The sequence below is a fragment of the Perna viridis genome, chromosome 13, assembly GCF_037379345.1.
Source record: "Perna viridis isolate PV_CMFRI_1.1 ecotype Kerala chromosome 13, ASM3737934v1, whole genome shotgun sequence".
Taxonomy (NCBI): domain Eukaryota; kingdom Metazoa; phylum Mollusca; class Bivalvia; order Mytilida; family Mytilidae; genus Perna; species Perna viridis.
Window position 1 is genome coordinate 11,612,887 of NC_142457.1, and position 20,957 is coordinate 11,633,843.

The window sequence follows — 20,957 nt, forward strand, 5'->3', positions numbered from 1 at the left end:
CTAAACTAGTCATTTCGTTGTTACACTATTGAGTAAATGCATTTTGTATCACATGAATTATAGATAAAGTTGGCATTTTATAAGAGTGAACAATAAGAATAATGAGAAAAACAATGTAGGATTTTCTGATATACACAGACTTAATGGAGTATAGTTCCGTCAATCTATGACCTGTATAGGTAGATCGTCAAAGCATCGTTTGTTTAGTGGCTTCGTTGTATCTTGAATCATCTTCACCATTGGTATTATCTGAATGACGTATGGCTTTGTAACTTTTTCTAGTTTGACGTTCTTACATGTAACAGGTTTTGATAAGACAACTTTGGTCGATTTTTGAATGCTATATGAGCAGCACGCGACATGTTGGGTGTGGCTTACTACCCACCTTAATCATGTAAACAAACACACGTAACATTCTGATATGTATCAGCTGTTTTCATTCATTTTAGTAGCGTGAATGAACATCAAATTCATATTTAATGATAATATTAAACGTTATATTTGGAACAGTTATATTATATTCTTTAAAATCACTCGGTAGCATTCGCGACATAGCACCTGTGTCATCATGAATGAAATCAAACATAAACAATTGTCAATGAATGAAAAATTGTACCTGTTCATATGTGAACACCGTGACCTTATAACCCAAGACTATTGCCATATCTAACATCGTTCTTTGATTCGCCTTTTCCTTCATTATAAAAATACGAAGCAAAGTTTAACAAGCGAACATTTCTACAGACATAACTAGTGTAAAATGTACAACTAAATATGGACAAATATGGTGGGTCTAAGGTTAACTCATCAGGTCACGAAAATGCCAAAAAAAGTATTGTCATTGTCCTATTAGAATCGAAATAAATCACGGAAACTCCATTTAACATTGTTTCACGACAGGCTATCGCTATCGCTCGGGGTAAAATGATGCGGCATAAACGATCAGTCCATGTTTGAACAATGATAACATGGAATTTCCGTGATATTTTTCTTAAATGATTGGTATTCGTTGTTTAGTCTTTAAATTTAGGCAATGTCCAATTCACAATTAGTTTTGATACCACAGAATCGTTACCTTATAAGTTTGTTTTATACAAATATATACAACTTATAGTAATATGACACATGTTATATCTAATCAAATTGACTATTTCTTTAATTTATATTGTAATTCCATATGGATATTCATCAATTTCGTGACTTATATAAAAATAAAAGATTATTACCATGCGTTTGTTTAATGACCAATCAAACCTTTCTTTTCTTAGGAATGTAAATGTTATATATTAGAGCGCTATTAACCTCGGAAGGTGACAAAGGAACTGACCACGACGATAAAAACATGACCGCCATATAACCTGATAATCGGACTAATCAGGATTAAGGTAAATGATTTCGATTGCATACAATAACAATGACGATTATTAGGTAAGTATACAAAACAAAAACATAAATCGCCTTCATTTCAGATCAAAGAAGACAATCTACTCTAATAACATTGTAGTTGTAGGAATGTAGAAGTTGATAGGAACAATTTTCCTATTCAAGGGGGAAATGAAATAGGTGGAATATTATAGTAAAAGCAGCCTTTGGTGTACAAAGGTCATACATTCGCTTACATAAGAGTGTTAAAAATAAACAACTAATTTGTATTATGTAATATGTAAATAAAGAAAATTTCAAATTCTAACCTGCTTCAACGGTCTTTAGGCCACAACCATGGCAAAAAATGATAAACAAAGACCAAAACATCGGCTCATAGGCTTTGTCTATTTAACTATGAAATATTAGAATAAAAATAAATCATAGAACCTCCAGTAAGTCGTTGTATTACCATGGGCAGGCAGGCCATTAATGTCGTAAGTTAACCCTTAGCTGTCGCTGGGGGTTAAAGATAATGTGACATAAATGTGCACCCCGTGGTAAAAAATTGTAAAATAGAGTTTCTGTGATTTATTTCCTAAACAGTGTGTAGTCAGGGATGGTTAGCTTTTAGTTAGCTCTCAGAAGCTTCGTCATACTGTTTGAAGTCAGAAGAAACCGGAACATTTTCACTGCAGTTATTCTTGCACTCACCTGACAACAAATGACCACGCCCGTGAAGTCATTTAACTGATTTACAAAAAATACTCAACCAAAAGTGCTTAGAAATTTGATTCGCGTCAAGACTGCGAATGTATATGTATTAAACAAACAGTATTACAATGTATACTTACAAAATAAATATATTTCTCGACGGCATTTGTAATGAAATTATGTTTTCATTATTCATTTATTTGAAAAACTTACGTTTAATGCTTTCAGAAAAGTCGGGATTTTCACTATCAAGATACCAGTTGGCGTACAAAAAAGCATGCCTATCATACAATGAACATAACTGAATTGAAGAAGTTCTGGGTCTAACCACGTAAGAGAATACAGCAAATGTCGATGAGAAAATAAAGTTGTCATAGATAAGTAATTTGTAAGGGTTAAATACAGTTAATTAATATTCCAACTTTTATTTTATTATTGTCTGAAATAATTGATTAAATTTCCATTTCATGTCCTACCATTACATATATTAAACAATAAAAACTAGGTTTCCTGCTGATTGGAACCAATATTGTATTTCTAATCTTTGTTTTCCTGCTTTTTATGTCCTATTTCTCATCAAAATTTAATTCAAGTTCAGGACAAACCATTCTGTTTTCATAAATTGAATTGGCGACGTTTGACAAAATAATAATCGGTAGTGAAAACAAGTTCAAGAAGAAATGGAAATGGATGATGCATTTAGAATCATACAGACTTAAAATATTGTAATATATTTTTAGAATGGACACGTTTCATGTACTGTGCCTGAATTTGATGACATTTCCATATTACAAGGAAGATGCGATTCGGAAATCAGCCAGGAGCGCCGAAGTTTATGGACTTGGGAGTGGCGAATGGATAACATTTTAAAATATGTAGGCACACAAGTTTAAGTAAACAGTTTTATTCTACAATTAAATGTAATATAGCATATGCATGAGTAGAACAAAAAATCGTTGTTTTCGAATTATATTTGGCATTTATGAATGTGGCAATGCTGAACATAAACAGCATAGTTCGAATCGGTTAGCGTGTAAGTACTGTTTTTCGTGGGGTACCGCTTTTCATGGATTTCGTAGGTAGGCCAAACCACGAAATTGTGTTCCCAACGAAAAGAATATGTCCATTGACTACTCATAAACCTCAAAACCACGAATTCAAGAATTCATGAAATTGTGTTATTTCCCTTGTCCACGAAAATTGGTATTCACAAATTAAAGTATTTTCGCAGTATTAGGTATGTCGGATGGCGGTGGGCATTTAATAATCGCTCCAAGGGATATTCAGAATGGAGGAAAGTCAAAACGTTAGAAAAATAGGATAAAATTTCCCAAGAAAGTAAGTATTCTAAAGAGCATGGATATCGTTTTTTAGACTACTGAGATGCACTTTGTCAGTAAAAATGATAAAGGCGTTTGTTTTGATTATATCAAATTGAAAACTTAAATTAAACCTACTCAGATCAGTATTAAATAATAAAGAATGACGTATAATGGATTCGTAATTTGCAGTTTTTGACAAAATGTATATGACGCTTGTGAACCACCTTGTAATAATTATTTATGTTTTGCTTTGCACTACATGTACAACAACTCTAAACAACATGAATGAAACTGTCGAACTACTATATATATGAAACAGCAAACCCAATTTTAATCAACAGAAGACAAATATGAAATCGTGAAATATGTTTGAGGTACAACACTGCATGTCATTATTCATATTTGTGATCAGAAATTCATGACGTGTAAACATCTTTCAGACGCTTGAGGAAACATATTATGAAATAATATCATAAAAACGTTTCGATGATTTTGATCTTAATGTTTACTTTATCTGTGTAAACAAAGTAGGCGGCATATTCAGCGCAATTTAATTAGAAATTGCATTTGATTGATGTTCATGGTTTGCCCTTCTATTAAAGGATATACGAAAATAACGCTCGAAGTTATGGATTACCACTAAATATGGTGCTGCTCTTCCAAGCAATTACTGTAGCTTATCGTTGATATGGTAACATTTAGAAGAAACTTACATAATGATTTATTCAACTGGAAACACCTTCCACACTTAAATGAACATGTTAAAGATCAATATAGGAAGGCACTTTCTTTGATTAAGATTTATTTATTTGCAAGTGCTCACCAATCGGCATAGAAGAATATACGCAATACTGATAAGCGGAAGACTAATAATGTTCACCACAAAAAAAAACAAATGTTATTATGTTAAATATTCCCGTATTAGTCCTGGAATACACTTAGTGACCTGTGAAAACATAAATTTTCTTCTTTTCAATCATTCTTTCCAATTCATACAACCGCCCCATAGGGCCTATTAGTAATTTTCAAACCGACCCAAAGACAAGACGATCAAAACAATAAAATTTATTTTCCTCGATGTGAGAAATTACATAATCAATTCGTTATCGTTCTAGATTCTATATTTTCACGTCAGCTATATGGGTCTGTGTAAAGATAATATGTTTGTTTTTGATGCATTTTGATGCATACAAATAGACATTCATGGTTTCAATAAAATGTATACGAATCGTGTAAGTTGAAAAGAATATCATAGTCACATTTACAAATTGATATATACACATGTTTGTCATTGACATCTTTAGGTGATTATCATAATGAGTCGCATTCAAATTTGCATATACATCCGTATTCCAGAACATGCATTTCCCCGAACCATAAAGTTTCTTCATATAATTATGGCATATCAGACGAAACAAAAGTATGTTTAGACTGAAATGAAATTTTCAAGATTCGAAAACATTCTTTGGAGGTAAAAATGCTAGGAAAAAAGAAAATTGAACGAATATGTATGTGTTTGTACGATATAGTATTCCATCATGTGTTGTCTGATTTTTTTACTAAAATATATAATGTGTCGATGACTGGTCATAATATGAAACTGGCTACTATGCATGTCTATGAAGGACACAGCTTTTTGCACTAAACCAAATTTGTGTTTGTTGATTTTGCATTGCCATGATGTTACATCGCTGAAGTCGCGGCCAACAATACCCGAGATTTCCCTGTGTGTCCGTGTAATAATTGAAGGAATAACATCCTTAATGTAAACGTTACTTTAAAAAGATAAACTTCTGAGAGAATACATATGAGTCGTTCATATTTCAGACCATCTACATAGTAAGGATATTGTTGTCGCTTTGTCCATATACGTCAGACGATTTTTACCAAGGTATCAGTGTTTGGCCAATCGAGAAACCAAATTGCGATCAAGTGACTTGCGTTTCCATAGAAGAATTGACGTAAAAAGAGTTTTTTACGATGCCGAACAGGACGTTACTTTGAAAACGTCAAAAAAAGCGCTTTGTGAATTTTTGTTAGACACGGTTATATATATATAGCTGGTCGAATAGTCTAGGGCGCTGGACTTTGTGCAGGCGGTGTTGCCATAGATGTCACAGCGGTACAAGTTCGAGTCCCGCTGAGGGAACGATCAAAAACTTGCATCGCAAATTGGACAGTTCTAACATCATTGGGAATTTTTCAGACCTTTCTATACGTTTACATACCTTCCTTGTATCAATTTGATCCGATGGAGAAGTGTAATGAATAGAGTCGTCACATTCTGAGACGTTTGTATAATATTGATTTGTTGTGACATGCATCATTAATTTGATCCTCTATCCTACATGATAACATCTAAATGAACTGTCCCGTATTACCATACATCGTGCACTAAGTTACAGCCATAGATTAATTCTACGAGGAGGAATGACCCGGCCAGCGAAAGCTATATTTTTTATATGAGATAAGATACATTTATGATTATTAACGATATCATGCTTTGATGGCTCTTTCTTATTTTTACGTTAAAAGATTTGATACAAATACTTACTGTTCCAAACCAATGTCGAAAGAAATTTATGTTCATGTGGACTTTCAATATCTGCCAATGATGCGTTCTTGCTTCTACAGACATCCTGTAACAGATATTTGATTTAAATCGATATTTGTATGGTGAGCGTTTTTTCTTTAAATTGAAATATGTGACAAAAGCGAGTTTAGTCCAATGTTTGTATTTACATTTTATACCTTTTCGACATCCCAAATTCCAAATTCTACAAATAAGATTTCTCTTTCATCGTAGAACCCCAAATGCATTTATTGATAAAATAGTTTTTTGGAAATACATACATACTTTTATCGATTTCGAAATTTTTCCAATTTAATATCCCATCCCTATCCCTCAACGTAAAATTCCAAATCCTCAACATCTATGATCCGTTTACAAAAGGTTGCAAAGTTTGTTCAATACCAGTTAATGAATGTTTTCAGAGATTATAGAAAATTCATTGTGAAAATATTTTGAAAAAAAAAATGCCATACCGCTGCTTCCATAAAAGTCAATACTTCCGCTACTGTACTTGTTTGATAGCATGATTCACCATACATTGTCCATCCAGATTGACATTGGTTTGTTAAAACACCTGAATGAGAGATATATTATATGTAACAAGTGATGGCATGTGTTTAAGTGCTTCAAAATCACTTTTTCTAACAAGACAAATCTAATCAATTTCACTATACTTTTTTATCCCTTCCTACAAACCGAACTATATCCCCTATTTTAAGTATCTTCTATTTTATAGAGCAGTTTCCAACATACCATCTTCCGTCAAAACAGTATCCCCTTCGTTTTCTCAATCAAAATTTATTTATTATGATTCATTGTATCCATAAGTCAAGGGTCACTGTATTAAAAAAAGATATTTTCACATATGTATTCTAGTAAACTGTCATAGTAAACATATGCGAGACTCGTACCGCTGCGACATCTATTGCCACACTGCCTGCACAAAGTTAAGCGCCCTAGATTACTCGGTCTGATAGGCTATATAAAATATAGCTTCGCCGACCGGGTCATTTTTCCTCGTATGATTAATCATCTATATGGGAATTAAGAGTTTACTGCACAGATAAAGGTTGTTTTTAGAAAATCATGAAAGAATTTTAAACAAGTGAATTAACAAAAAATAAAATTGCATACCTTTTTATAAACTAAAATATGTTTTAAGCTGTATTTACTATACAAATAATACAGCACGTGTTTGTATAAACACATCGTTATCATTAATATTAAAAAATGTATTAGGAATCTCATACTTACTTTTAAGAACTGAGATAAGAAAAACAGTTCTAAGAATGAAATCCAACATTTTCGTATTTATTCACGCATATTCCTCTTCTTTTAATTACTATGTATATTATGTACAACACAGGAAGATACGAACTTTGAACTTGATGACATGTGTTATCAATATCGTGTTCAATTTTATAGATGACATAGTTCTTGTAACAATGTGGCTTTAGATTAGTTTAACGATTACTGCGTAATCATATTTTTTTAGATTTATTACCAGTTCTCCAGTTCAACATTGCCCGCTTCCCCATGTCCCATTTTCAATATATTTCTCATTCCAATTTAACATTGCTCAACCCATAGTTTTGAAACGGTTAGAATTGAAAAAAAAAAAAAAAACATTTATAGATATTACAAAATTCGATATGTTGTGCCTGTGTGTTAGAGAGTAACCTCTTCTAAGCAGCATTATATCCAAAGATATAAGAGGAACTCATAACAAGTAATATCGAATTAAGAAACCAAATGCCACACGAAACGTTCTCCTAAAGTATTTTGAAGGAGCTACAAATTTGCCAACGCATTTGTTATGCAAATGAAAGAGCCTTAGTATATATGAATTTAAAAGCTGGTGCTACGACAAATATCGGTAAATGCTATATGACACATGTACATAGTTCGTGATCAGACAACATTGTGTTGGTTAATACCGTCGGGGAGGAAATGGACTGTGGGCAACCAGCAGTGACAACGTCTCCTAGTAGAATGATTCGAAATTCCTAAATGATATTTGACAGTTAAAAAATGAACAAAATATTCGTGTGTACGTGATTTTGAATTCGAAGTCCTTTACCCTATTTTACATTTCTCAATGCTCAATTGACGCATGCACCACTTCACATATCCCATTCCATATTGAATGAAAGGACGATGACCTATCTAGGTATTTTTACCTTTAAATACACTGTCTTATTTCGATATAATTCATCACAGAATTGAAAGTGTATGCATTTGTTATGAACTATAGCTGTATACTTAAAAAAACATATTTTGAGCTTTTATGAAATGATTACTTAAATGTGTCCCCATTATCCCTAAAATATCCGCTGATGTTGTATTTACAGTATTTTATGCAGTTAATGTTCTGGTTGAAAACATAAATTCATTTAGACTTAATTTGTTAAATACAATAGATCGACATACACAAAATATTCCTTAAAAAGCATTGACATGAAAAAAAATGATACACACAATATTCCCTAGACGTTTACAAGAACTATTTCGAAAAAAAATGCAAGGGCTTATTGGTTCGTGTAACCGAATACAACAGCTTCAGTTATCATGATCCCATACAGTAATCAAAGTACGTATATTTCAGTGTCAATCCATGTAAATCAGACAATGCTAATGGTAAGGGTGACTAGTTCTGCAGAAAACTCATCGAACAGATAGTGCTTTTAAGATATGCATATGCAAAATTATGAAGTAAATATGGTTCATCTAGCACAGAAGCATGAAGAAACAGTTCATTTATCTAACACTTAGTTCAACTGAATCGGAAATAACAAACACTTGCTACATGTGGGGGCCATGCGAAAACGAAAACATGGTATCACTGAACTTAGTGTAAAACACTAGAAAACAAGTCTTCCCTGTTGTGTAACTTTATTTAATCTTACGGACAAAAATTCTTCCCGAAGAATTGTTTTGAGTTCACTGTAACTACTCTTGTATATAGGGGTTGTGGCTTTTTGAAATAGTCAGTAAATACATCATACATTTTTTCGACCAGTCCATCTGAATTCAATCATCTGAAACGAATAATACATAACATGCATAATAATTCTAACCCCATTGAGAGTCATTTCTCAATATTTTGCAATATAGTTTTCTTTGGTGACATTTATTTTCCTTTAATAAAATAACTAAAATTTAAAACCGTGATCACTACAATTAAAAAAATATACGAAACAGACATAAATTTTGTGTAAATCCAAAGTTTCTTCTGAACAAAAAAAACAAAAATCAAACACGGTTATAACGCTGACATTTTCAACATTGTCGCAGTAATTGTTTATGTGGCAAAAATGCGTCAAAGAGACAAAAGCTGTTCAAAAATGCAAAAGCACAAAAAACAATCCATGCAGCGAAATGATCTCTATGATGTCTTAAACTTTACTTTCCATGTATGTCAGATATAGCTGACAATATGTGCCATAGAAATGATAGTTAATGGAAGGAGTACATTTTGCCAACGATAAGATACTGAACGAAACATAAGTTGCAGCTTGATAACAGCTATATAGTGTAAGAACTTGGTTTTTACCATTTATTGAAGATCATTCACTTTCTTATTTTCAATATACGCATATCTAAACTGTGTCGTTTTCGGATCAAATAATTAAGTTTACATACCGTATTTTTTTCTTTTTTTTTTTTGTCCCTTTCTATGTTGTTTTGTTTTTTCTTTGTTTGTTTGTTGCTTTTTTGTTTGTTTATTTGTATGCTTACCTGACGTCTTGATATATGAATCATTGTCCATATAACTCCTTCTGAACATGGCGTCGTTGTTAAACTTCCATGGTATCTTTAGTAGCGTTTGGTTGATGGGAGTAAATCGCTTAGTCTAAAGACTTTAATTTAATTTTTGCATCTGTCATGATAAATAACATACCGATGTTACGTATAAAAAAAACATCAAGACATTGTAGAAACCGTCAAAATCTCGTTAACGCTAAACACTTAACGTTTTGAAAATGGCTATCCGATGTGATCTTGGTGATGGTAGCTTATAAAGTTACTTTTTTTTATTTTGCATATCTAAAAGTTATAATATGTATATGGATGCAAAGCTATCGTTGACATGTGCCAAGTATTTTCAGGATATACTTGCCATGGATTCTCTACCATAGTTTTGTTGTATTTTTTGCGATTACCAGTCTTTTTATTGGTATAAAATTAGTATTAACTGCCAAAGATATGTTTTTATTCAGTTATTCAAGTCTGTTTAAGGGCATAGTTAATAAAGCTTTCATTCAAATGTTGATAATTGAACGATTTTCAAACTGATTTGATAATCGAAAAAAAAGTGACTGATGTAACGAAAAACGTATAATTCTACCATTCTTTGTATAAGTTCATATTCATGAATTATATTTGACGTTTCAACAAAGGTTTTTCACAAGTTTATAAGTTAATATGTTTTCACTTTGATTACTACACAATAAAAGTGTGTAAGATAATTTGCTTGTATATATATGCCCAGCATTATAAGAATACAATTCGGTAAATTCATATTAAACATCATGTAAATCTGTAGTTTGTCTCGATTTTTTATCTTAGTTTCGGAGAATTTATTCAGAAATCGCATCTACCACCAAAGAACTTGATATGAAGGATTCTACAGACACTGTGAATCACCTTATATCTTGATCTACAACTTCAGATCGATGGTCAGGGAATACTAATGACCAAACTACACGAAAAACGCAATGACTTATCATTTCGTATTGTCAACTTATTTTTTATCTGTGGCAACATCCCTTCAGCACCTGCATGTGGAGTTTTCATATCTCAACTCATACGTTTAGCCAGAGTTTGTTGTAAATAAGCAGAATGTTTCTTACAATTATACTTCTAGAACAGGGTTGTGTTGCTGGGAATTGAAGTCTTCACTACATAAGTGTTATGGTCGATCATAAACCCGAACAGTGTATCCATCTGAAGCATGAGAGCTGACTTTTTTATGAGAAACTTCGTGGATGTTTCTAGACAATAGAGGACGCTTACCCCACCGGTGCACCTGATTCATGCTCCCATTTTTAGATGAGCCTGAGATGCTTCGTACGTGTTATTTTTGTTAATGTACGTGTTTGTTACGGGTGTTACTTTTTTCCCGTCTGGTCCTTGTCCCTGGATTACATTCTTTGAAATCTTGGTTCCCAAAACCCCTAATTATACCATTGAGTGTATTGAAAAAATAAAAAGCATACAATGAATGCAGGTTTTGTATCAGCATATTCGTTTTTACGTATGTTGTTTATTATGTAAACATGCCAAATTACCTGAACAACGTGATCTTACCTTTGCGTCTTATTATTCGAAATTGACTTACAATAGGTTCATAAAATCGATTAAAATATCCAATCCACAACATGGATCTGTATATATGTTTACACAACACTACTCTCGATTCTGTCCGACTTTTAAATCAAAATACAAATATCATTGTTATTAAGTTATTTTTCATATTAAAAATAGTTTTTTTTTTTTCATACAAGTACAATAAATTAGAATTTTAATTTACAAAGTAATCTAGTTCCTCCATTTTTAGCAACAATGACCATTTACCTTAAACCGGAATCCAAGAACAGCTAATCCATTCTTTATACCTAGAGCCTCACCCACGTGATTAAATCTTTTCATATGTGTAACTGCATGCATCTGAAAGAAATTTTAGTTTGGAGAATGTCAACTGGAATTACAATTTACAAAAATGAACAATTTTTTTTCTTACAAGTACGTACGGAAGCTGTCACAAGAGGATGCTTTATCTTATCGGTATAGCTTCTATAGATAACAGGTACATACACTTTATTGAGAAATACACTGACATCATTTTATTTTTAAGTTGATGGCGGATGACAATCAATAACGTTGCCCGCATTTTTAAACATTGCGGAGAATAAGTCAAAAACATACTTTTATTTCTATTTCAGAAACAATTATAGAAAACAAAAAAAAAAAAAAAACAGTCTTAGTTTGTCATTCTTTTGTTGCTTTTTCGAGATTAAAACGATATAGATTGCGCATGAAAATTCGTACTTTGCAAGAGATCGGAGATCGGAGCAAAAATGATTATCATTACGAAAAAAAAATGCCCTCATCTTACCATAGCTCATATTGGAAATGTGTTATATATTACTGTCATGAAGACTTCGTCCTCTATTAAATTTCTTAAATACTATTTTTACTAGCGTCTTTATTGGTTCTATATTTTAAATAAAAATACCACCCTGATGTGTTTTGTTTTAATTCCTGTCTACCTACCTCCAACGGATATGCCTTTCCATTACACAGATATTCAGACCCATGTTAGTTTCTTGATCCCCAATTAAAATGAAGTGTTTCTGCCATATAACTTCCTGGTGATTCCCACTATAAACCTTCAACTGCTTTTCTGTCAGCTTAAGATGGACTTATATGATGAGAAAAAACCAAAAGAAAATGTGCCGATTTATACTTTTTCACGTTATTCTAGTTAAGCGAACATTTTATAGAAGAAAAGGAATTAAGAATAAGTTTTTGTAGAAAACATTCAGAATGGGAAACATCAGAAACATGAATGCCAAAAGCAAACCCATCTGACAATACAAATTCGCTCAAAAAAGCTTTCTCTATTTGAAATGACCATTATAACTTGATACTTACATAATCAGATTTGCTCAATTTTTTTTCAATACAATGTCAGAAAGATGAGGTTTTTGACAGAGTTATCTGCCCTTGAAATGTTCATTTTCTGTATATTTAAATGGCATTACAACTCAATTTACCACAATGATTTGGAAAATATAGGGTTTTGTCCTTGATTCTGATGGTGCAAGTAGACAAATTAAATTTCAGAATACCATGCTTTACCCTCCGCTTGGTTATTACAACTTGCACTTAAAGGCTTTTTTAATGACCTAAAATATACCTGAAAAATAAAAACCACGTATTAAAATTTTGGATGAAATGTTTCTCATAACTTCAGAATGGGAAATATGGGAAAATCCCTCAAAACAAGAAGTTAAATTGAATGGCTTATTTATGTAACGTACGTGTGGACAGATAAATTGGGTCCAATAAACAACAACTCATTGAAAAGGAGTAAAATGATTTTTTTCAAGTTACCACATATTGTGTCTTACCAGAATGTCCATCGTTAGAAAGAACCATTTTTATATCTCGAGTGTTTTTAAATCGCAGCAAATCAAATGGCTGTAACGACTTGTCAAGTTTAATAACATTTGTCCAGAAGTCCATCGGAGACTGCTCATGGCCATTGCATTGTGGGAATATAGTTCCCCATCGATCTTCTTCTGCAATGAATGTTAAAAAACAAATAAAGCCCTTCAACGAGTGGTAGTTATGGTTGAAATTGGAAGTTTATAAACGTTGATCATCGAATCAATCCATGTCATTTAAGAGTATTGATGAAAATGTAAAATCCGTGCATGTATTAGGACATGAGACTTGAACGGGCTTTTGGTGATGATTTGTTTTAAAGAAATATGATATTAGATTCATGCACAACGAGAAAAAAAAACATTATTCAGAAACAATTCACAACAACAAGAAAAAAAGCAAAACAAAACACAAAAAAGAAATAAAAAACAAAACAAAAATCAAAAAAACAAAAAAACAAAAACACTACGGATATTTAACAAAGTTACTTCAAATTATGGGAATATAGTTTCCTACCTTTTTTCTGAGTCGATCACTTCATGTCACTTTTGTTTTGTTTTGCTTTGTTTTTGTTTTTGTTTTGTTTTTGTTTTTTTTTATTCTTGTTTTGTTTTTGTTTTTGTTTTTGTTTTTGTCATAATTATTTTCCGTGTAAAGCTTTAATTTCCTTTTCCTCGGTGTTTCGATACTATATTTTTTTTTAATAGGTTAGCTACTTTTATGTTTATATCGTCTTTGTTTCATGTATTAACGTTCTTGCTACAAAATGTAGGTATGTGGATTTTGACGTGTCTGAATTGTACCATTGGGCACGCCAACGTAATTTTATTTTGCCGATATGATTCATTGGAGTTTAATTAAATATGTGATAGAGATGCAATTACCGCACTTTTGTAGACTGTTTTATCTTTGATACTAATTTATAGCACACCCTCTATGATCCATCAACATGACCAGTAGTTACTTAATAAATGCAATGTATAATGATAATACTCTGTTTTTAAGGTTTATTCTTTTTAGTGCACATTATAACTGATCAAAGTTGATAATGATTTTCTAATGGTATTAATGACAACAATGAACTCAAGGCATTCATGTTGTTTTAACATTGCACCATGATTACAAAAAATGCAGACGTTTTCTTACCGCATTGTATCAAGGATGTCCGTATTAATACTCCAAACAAGCTTAAAATATACGTCGTTTAATGAAGTTTTGCAAATAGATTTCAGTTCACACAAATGTTTTCCAACTGTATAATCAATAAAAATAGTACGAAATTATCGAGTGATTAAATAAAAACAGATTTCTTAAATATGATTTTGTAACATTTGTTCATTAGATGGCCATGAAACCTTCATAATTTTTTATACAAAAAGATCAAATTACAAAGTATTAACATGAAAATACTGTTATACACAAGCGTCCTTTACGTGATGTAAAGGAGTCGCATAAAGGGTAAATCTATCATTATTTAAAAAAAAACGTGAACTCATATTGTCAATTGGGATCTTGCCATTAAACACATTGTGTGACCAATTTCAATAAGTTATCAAAACTTAATTGAGTGATAAGTAAATCAAATAATTAAATTTTGTAGTCCAACTTAGTTCATAATAGCATTATTTAATCATTTGCATGATAAAAATGCACGAGCATGCCGTAATGCACTTTCAATCAGCTTCTGGCACTTTCTATTGCTTGAAAATAGCCAAGCGTTGATGATGAACCATATCCATTCTAAATATAACATTTTCATGTGACGAAAACAGGTGATGTATGTATTGTTTCGTTTGCACTTACAGTTTACTTATATGTTTTTGAAGTCTTTAGGGGCAAGTATTTCGCCGTTCCTGTGTAGAATATTGTTTTGGGGAGTACTTCAGTCTGACCAATCGTACGATATTTTCCTCGTCGTTCATTGGAGACTAATGTATAGCCTTGAGGTAACAATTTTCCTCCCGTTGGGGTTGTTTACTTTTTTACATACTCACCATATGCAAACACACGAAAAAAATACCAAGGGTTCTTCCTGAATGTTTATGTAAAAATTTACACTTCGTAACAATTTCGGATTTTTTCTAACACATATGCATATTGTGGTGGCTTAGTACATGTACTTTAAACTTACTGAAACATTAAAAAATAATTTTAAATTTTTTGTTAACATTGTAAGGGAACCAAGGATATAGCGGTAATCAACAAAATGTTATCCAGGGACAAAGGACAGAAATGGAAAACAGACATACACAACAAAGAACATAAAGTAAATAAAATCATACACACAAAGTAACAAAAGCGAATGAGCAACTCAGACTCCACTAAAAACTGGGAGCATGGACCAGTTGCTCCAGTAGGGTAAGCGCCCTCTGCTTTTCTAGAAACACCCGCCGAGTTGCTCATAAAAAGTCAAGTCCGGGGTAGACAAACGAGGAAAGGAAAACTATGACCCGTTGAATAAATCAGTTTTATGGTGCAGATGGATACACCATAACGATCCAAGAGTTCATGATGACGACCATAAAACGTCTGTAGTGATGACTTCAATCTTGTAGCAACATAACCCTGTTCCAGAAGACTATTTGTTAGAGTTCTAGCGCAATACAAAACGTCTGCGTAGTTTCGGCGAGCTCTGGCATAACGTATGAGTTGTGATATGAACACTCCATACGCAGGAGCCGAAGGGATAAAAACAAACGTTTATTAATCCTGACGCATAATCAAGTACTACGTAATTGGTGTTTTAATTATGTAAGTTTTATTCAATACTAGTAGTGGGTGAATCAAATTAAATAATATGTTTGCTTTTTGATGATACATTAGAATTAATGACAAGTTGAACAACAAGTTAGTTTCATAATTAAGTTTAAACACTTTATTAAGATAGAAAATAACCTATTACGATTAATGGCAAGTTTAGCAATAGACCCCAGGTTATTATATTTGAAGTTAATTTAATAATACATTTTAGTCACTTACTATATTTTTAGCCAAAACGGAGTTTTTGATTCAACAGTTTAATCGTCTATGGCTGTATGATAAAGTTTTCAAAATGCAATTAAAAATCAAAAAGCAAGAAAAAAAAAACCTGTAACACATTTGACATCATCGCATTGCGACGATCAACACCAAAATTAAACTGTACTGTTCAGCCCTAATCTTCTTTTTACAATGTAATATTTCTTAATTTCTGTATAACTTATACGCCGTCTTTTGGTCTTCGAAATATCTTTTTAGAAACACATAAATATATGTATATATATACAGGGATATTTTTATTTGTGAACTGAACTTAACGAAACAAAGGGGAATAACAAAATTGTTGAAATAAAAGGCAAACACTCGACAAAAAATACAAACGGCAATTTTAAAGCCAATAAGTTGGAAAAAAATCGCAAATGTCCACACGTTAAAGCTGACCTGAACCAGGAAGGAATTCCATTTTGATAAATTTCGAAGCAAACAATTGAAGTCCACACAAGCTGTTTTAGTCCAGTAGGATTCATTTCAGTATCTATATTAATTTGTTTGTTGTATCAAACACGACAGAGGAGGATAATGCCAATTCAATAACTAAACTAGTTATGTTGAACTAGACATTTTGTTTCGAAATCATTACATTGAATATTCAACTAATGAGTTATCAAGGGAACAAAGATTCCAGCGGAAATCCAACGAATGTAATCAAGGAACAAAGACCAGAAATAGAAAACAGACACAAACAACATAGAACATGAAATAACCAAAATAATACATACAAAGTAACATAATTAATGGAGCAATCTCAAACTCAACTGGAAACTGGTTGCAAGGACTAAATGCACCGGTAGGGGAAGAGTCCTCTGTTTTTCTAGAAACACCCAAGTTCCACATAAAAAGTCAAATCCGGGGTAGACGAAAGAGGAAAGAAAAATATTACACGTTGAACAAATCAGTTTTCACAATAATCCGTCATCTATATAGCTGGAAACTGAGAAAAAAGGATCTGGCGAAACGATGTTCTTTCTTACGGATGAGATCAACTATAAAAGCAGTCTCATAAGAGTGAAGGAATAGGTCACCAAGTGGAAGAGCACATTTGTTCCCTTTGGAAAGCCGACCGTTTGTTAAAAAACAAATCCACCACACTGTTCTGTATATTTGGAAGTTGATTTTGAATTATTTTTTCATCAAGAAATATAGACTTTTACCAAATTAATTAAAGATAACACATATCAAAGAAATGTCATTTCACGAGTGTTCTGATTATGCATACCTGTGAATTTTTTATTGAGAAGCACGCGTTTGTTATATACGTTGAGGGAAAGGAACAATGTGATGTAAAAACTCTTTCATACATTGGAAAGCTTAAAGTACTCCTTTGATTTTTCGCTTATTTCAGACTACCTGAAATTGATGGTAATAAACTTGCACTTATGCAATGAATCATGAATGTATACTTAGTATAGAATAAGTCTTTTTCGTAAATTATGAACTGTACAAATGAGAAACAGCCTCATAATTGCCAGACTGGATATGAGTTTTTACTTCTAAAAACTTATTTTTTGTTTGTCTGAATGGTTATGTTCACAGCTTTGACTTATGTTACAGTATAATTATTGTTAGATTTAGGCAATTGTATCAAGCAATCAAAACAAAAGAAATTTTTGATCACCTAGAAAAATGTTCATTAACGTGACTGGTTAAAACAGGTACCTTAAAATGTGGGCAACTTCTTTTTTAAATTGTCAGATGTAATGTCCTCAGACAAGCAATAATGTGTTTTGAATACATATATTATACTGAGCAATACAAATGTTTACTCAAATGTAGGATGAAGCCTAAATGAAGACAAATATAATAATCCAATAGTATAACTTGATGTTTTGGTCTATCTCGGGATGCTATACTTTGAGATTGTTTCTTGTATGAAATGTATTAATCATTAACGTGGCCAATATACAGTACTGGTATGGGTAAAACGTCCGATTCTTTGGTATATTGGGGATCGGAAATTGGATATGGTAGATGGGAAAGAGGATGGGGGTATTTCTTGGTTGGATGTGGGTATTGAATGCAGAAAATGGGATAATCAGTGTTTAAAGTATTTCTTGATATCAAAATATATTAAATTTGATTGAAAATGACAGTTTTAATGTTGAAGAATTTCAAAATGGAAAATTTTGATTTGAAAATGTAAGTGTTCAATACGAAGTATGCATTGGGATTCTATGGGGGATTACTATATGGGAATAGGGAATCCTCAACGAAGAACCAGGATAGGACAGGGGGATATTATATATAATATGCTATGTAAGTTAGTACCACTCTAGAGCTGTATCCAACATTCTTCACATGAACATACGATTTTATCGATGAAATTAATCAAGATTGTCTCTCCTTTATCGCAAAAATCAAATAGATAGGTTGCGTTCGTATGTTATGTCAACACACAAGAATTCTCCCTTAAAACATTATTGAAGATCTATGCCTATATATAAAGACAGGATTGCTTGTAGTTTTACTATAATAAGCAAACATGATAAATGCCAAAACATGGTATTAAAAGAAATATCTATAATGTAAAAGTTCCTTTAAAGAGGTAGACCTAGGGTAAGGGACACAACTCTTGCAAATCATTGGAACGTTTCTTTTTAGCATTTGACATCAATATCATGTAAGGATCAAAGCAACTTTGATTGATTCCATTCTATTTCAAATGAAAGCTTAATAGTGTTTTGTGAAATTGAATATGACACAAACATTTCACCGATTTCTATAGTTATGTTCCTTACCCTAAAGCAAATCTTTAGCCGTTCTGTCTGCGGAACTCGAACTCGTACTGCTAGTATTGGTATTGAATAAATACTTATTTAGCTATGAAGATTTAACAAAATGTGTGCTGTTCCATATACGTGAGAGAATAAAAATATTATTTGACAAGGTCTGACTGAAATTGTAGAAAATATTTTAATGTTAAGGCTAATGATAAGCAGTCATGAAAATATTTCTATAAACGGTGTTTGAAACGGATAAGCGAGTACCCAGATGAGACATGCAAAAAAGTGAAAAAAGATTTTTGGACAAGAAATTTAAATTTACGCATTAATATTTAATCAGTAATTTTTTACGACCAAGAATTACAGACTTCAACATTCCCAATTTAGACTTTCAATCGAACATAAGGAACATTTCTTACATTCTTATGAACATGTATTTAGCTTAAAGCTATGGCTGGATTAACTTGATGTATTTTTTTCAGATTTTGGGATTTTTATAATAGAAGATTTGCCCCTCTTAACTCTATTTGGGGTTCATTTGACACAGGAAGCACCTCTAAACAATATATTACACGAACAAGCTCAAAGTCGTGACAATTTAAGGTATTAGCAAGGGTGGTGAGTGGGGTTGTTGAACAGCAAGTGGTACATTGGAGGAGGATTAATTAGTTAATATTTCAAAATATTCCCAACTTTTTAAACAGACTATTCTATGATTGGTTTAATGAAACAGCAGAAATAAAGGGGACTGAGATTTGTTGCAGAGGATATATTCAATGTTAAAATTCAACATTAATTCCTTTTACTATATTTTTACCGAGAAGTGTCAATTTCTTATTTTCATGCCACGGAAATACCGTTCCTGCTGGTCATCATACTTCATCCATTCAGATTTTTAACTATTACTTTTTTTCACACGAAATTTGTTGTTAAATTCAATTTGGCCCTACAATGCAGACCATGTTTGTAAATGCAAATTGAATCTTTAAGAAAGCGGAGTTATAAAGTAAATCATTTATTTTCTTATTTATTAGTTTCGTATTATTGAGAATATTTTTAAATAGTGTACAGTGGCTGGTATTGAACATTGTCTAATTTAAAATGACTTAATCGGGAGAGGAACCGTATTATGGAGGCTCACTGGTCTAAACATTTGCGCCCACTTCGTAAATGCCTGTGCCTTCTAATTGCGCCCATTTTGTCGTAACTTTCTTTTGTTAAGATATGTATCAAAAGTTATACTAATGACTCTATTCTATTGGAAACCTAAACTATATACAGACCACTTGTACAGAAAATCGATATTATATGCAGGTTACTTTGAGGGGTAGCGATGATATAATGTAATGTTTTACAAACTGTATAACTCAAAATTTGTGTGTTGAATTGATTTGTTGAATTCCTTTCGATCTCATAGAATACTTATCTATTATTTACACTATTTAAAATGTTGTCTGTTTTGTCTTGTATTTTTTAGCACTGTCTGTTGGGTCTGTACATGACTTTCTTGAATTTTCATAAAATTGTGTAATGTGTTTTTTAACATATTATATTCAGACACGTAGTATACTTGTTTACAATTAAAATGCAATAAAATATGTTCGTTATTGACTGAAGTGGCTGAATTTTGTCAAAAAGGCACGTATGACTAACAAGTGCTTAAAGATGTTAAATCAATTTCAAATACCCGGGACTTCAAATGGTCCTCATGAAATACATGCATCAGTAACCTTTTTTATATAAAATGGCTAGGCAGGGAAAACATGCACACACAACAACGAACATATATTACCAAAAAATACGTAAAAACAAAGTAATCAGCAATTCGTTCTAGAATAATGGTCCAAGCATGTGTTCATTGTTTCTTGACACTGGTATAAAGACAAATTGACAGTACGGAATTAAAAGTAATCGCCATTGTTGTATAGTTTGGTCAATAGTTTTTCTTTCACATCGATCCTCGTGTTAAGGTCAAGATATGTGGCCGACTCCACATGTTTGTATTATCATTATTTTTTTAACAATGAAACTAATGAAAATTATTTTATTGCTATG

At 32.1% G+C, this 20,957-nt stretch overlaps 1 long non-coding RNA gene across 1 annotated transcript; it reads right to left on the minus strand.

The window, feature by feature from the left end:
- Positions 1-5,415: 5,415 nt before the first annotated feature.
- Positions 5,416-7,589, minus strand: LOC148599579 (uncharacterized). The gene is made up of 3 exons (XR_015918128.1): positions 7,225-7,589; positions 6,444-6,544; positions 5,416-6,037 (listed from the first exon to the last, which is right to left on the minus strand). It is a non-coding gene; the product is annotated as an uncharacterized LOC148599579 (long non-coding RNA).
- Positions 7,590-20,957: the final 13,368 nt, after the last annotated feature.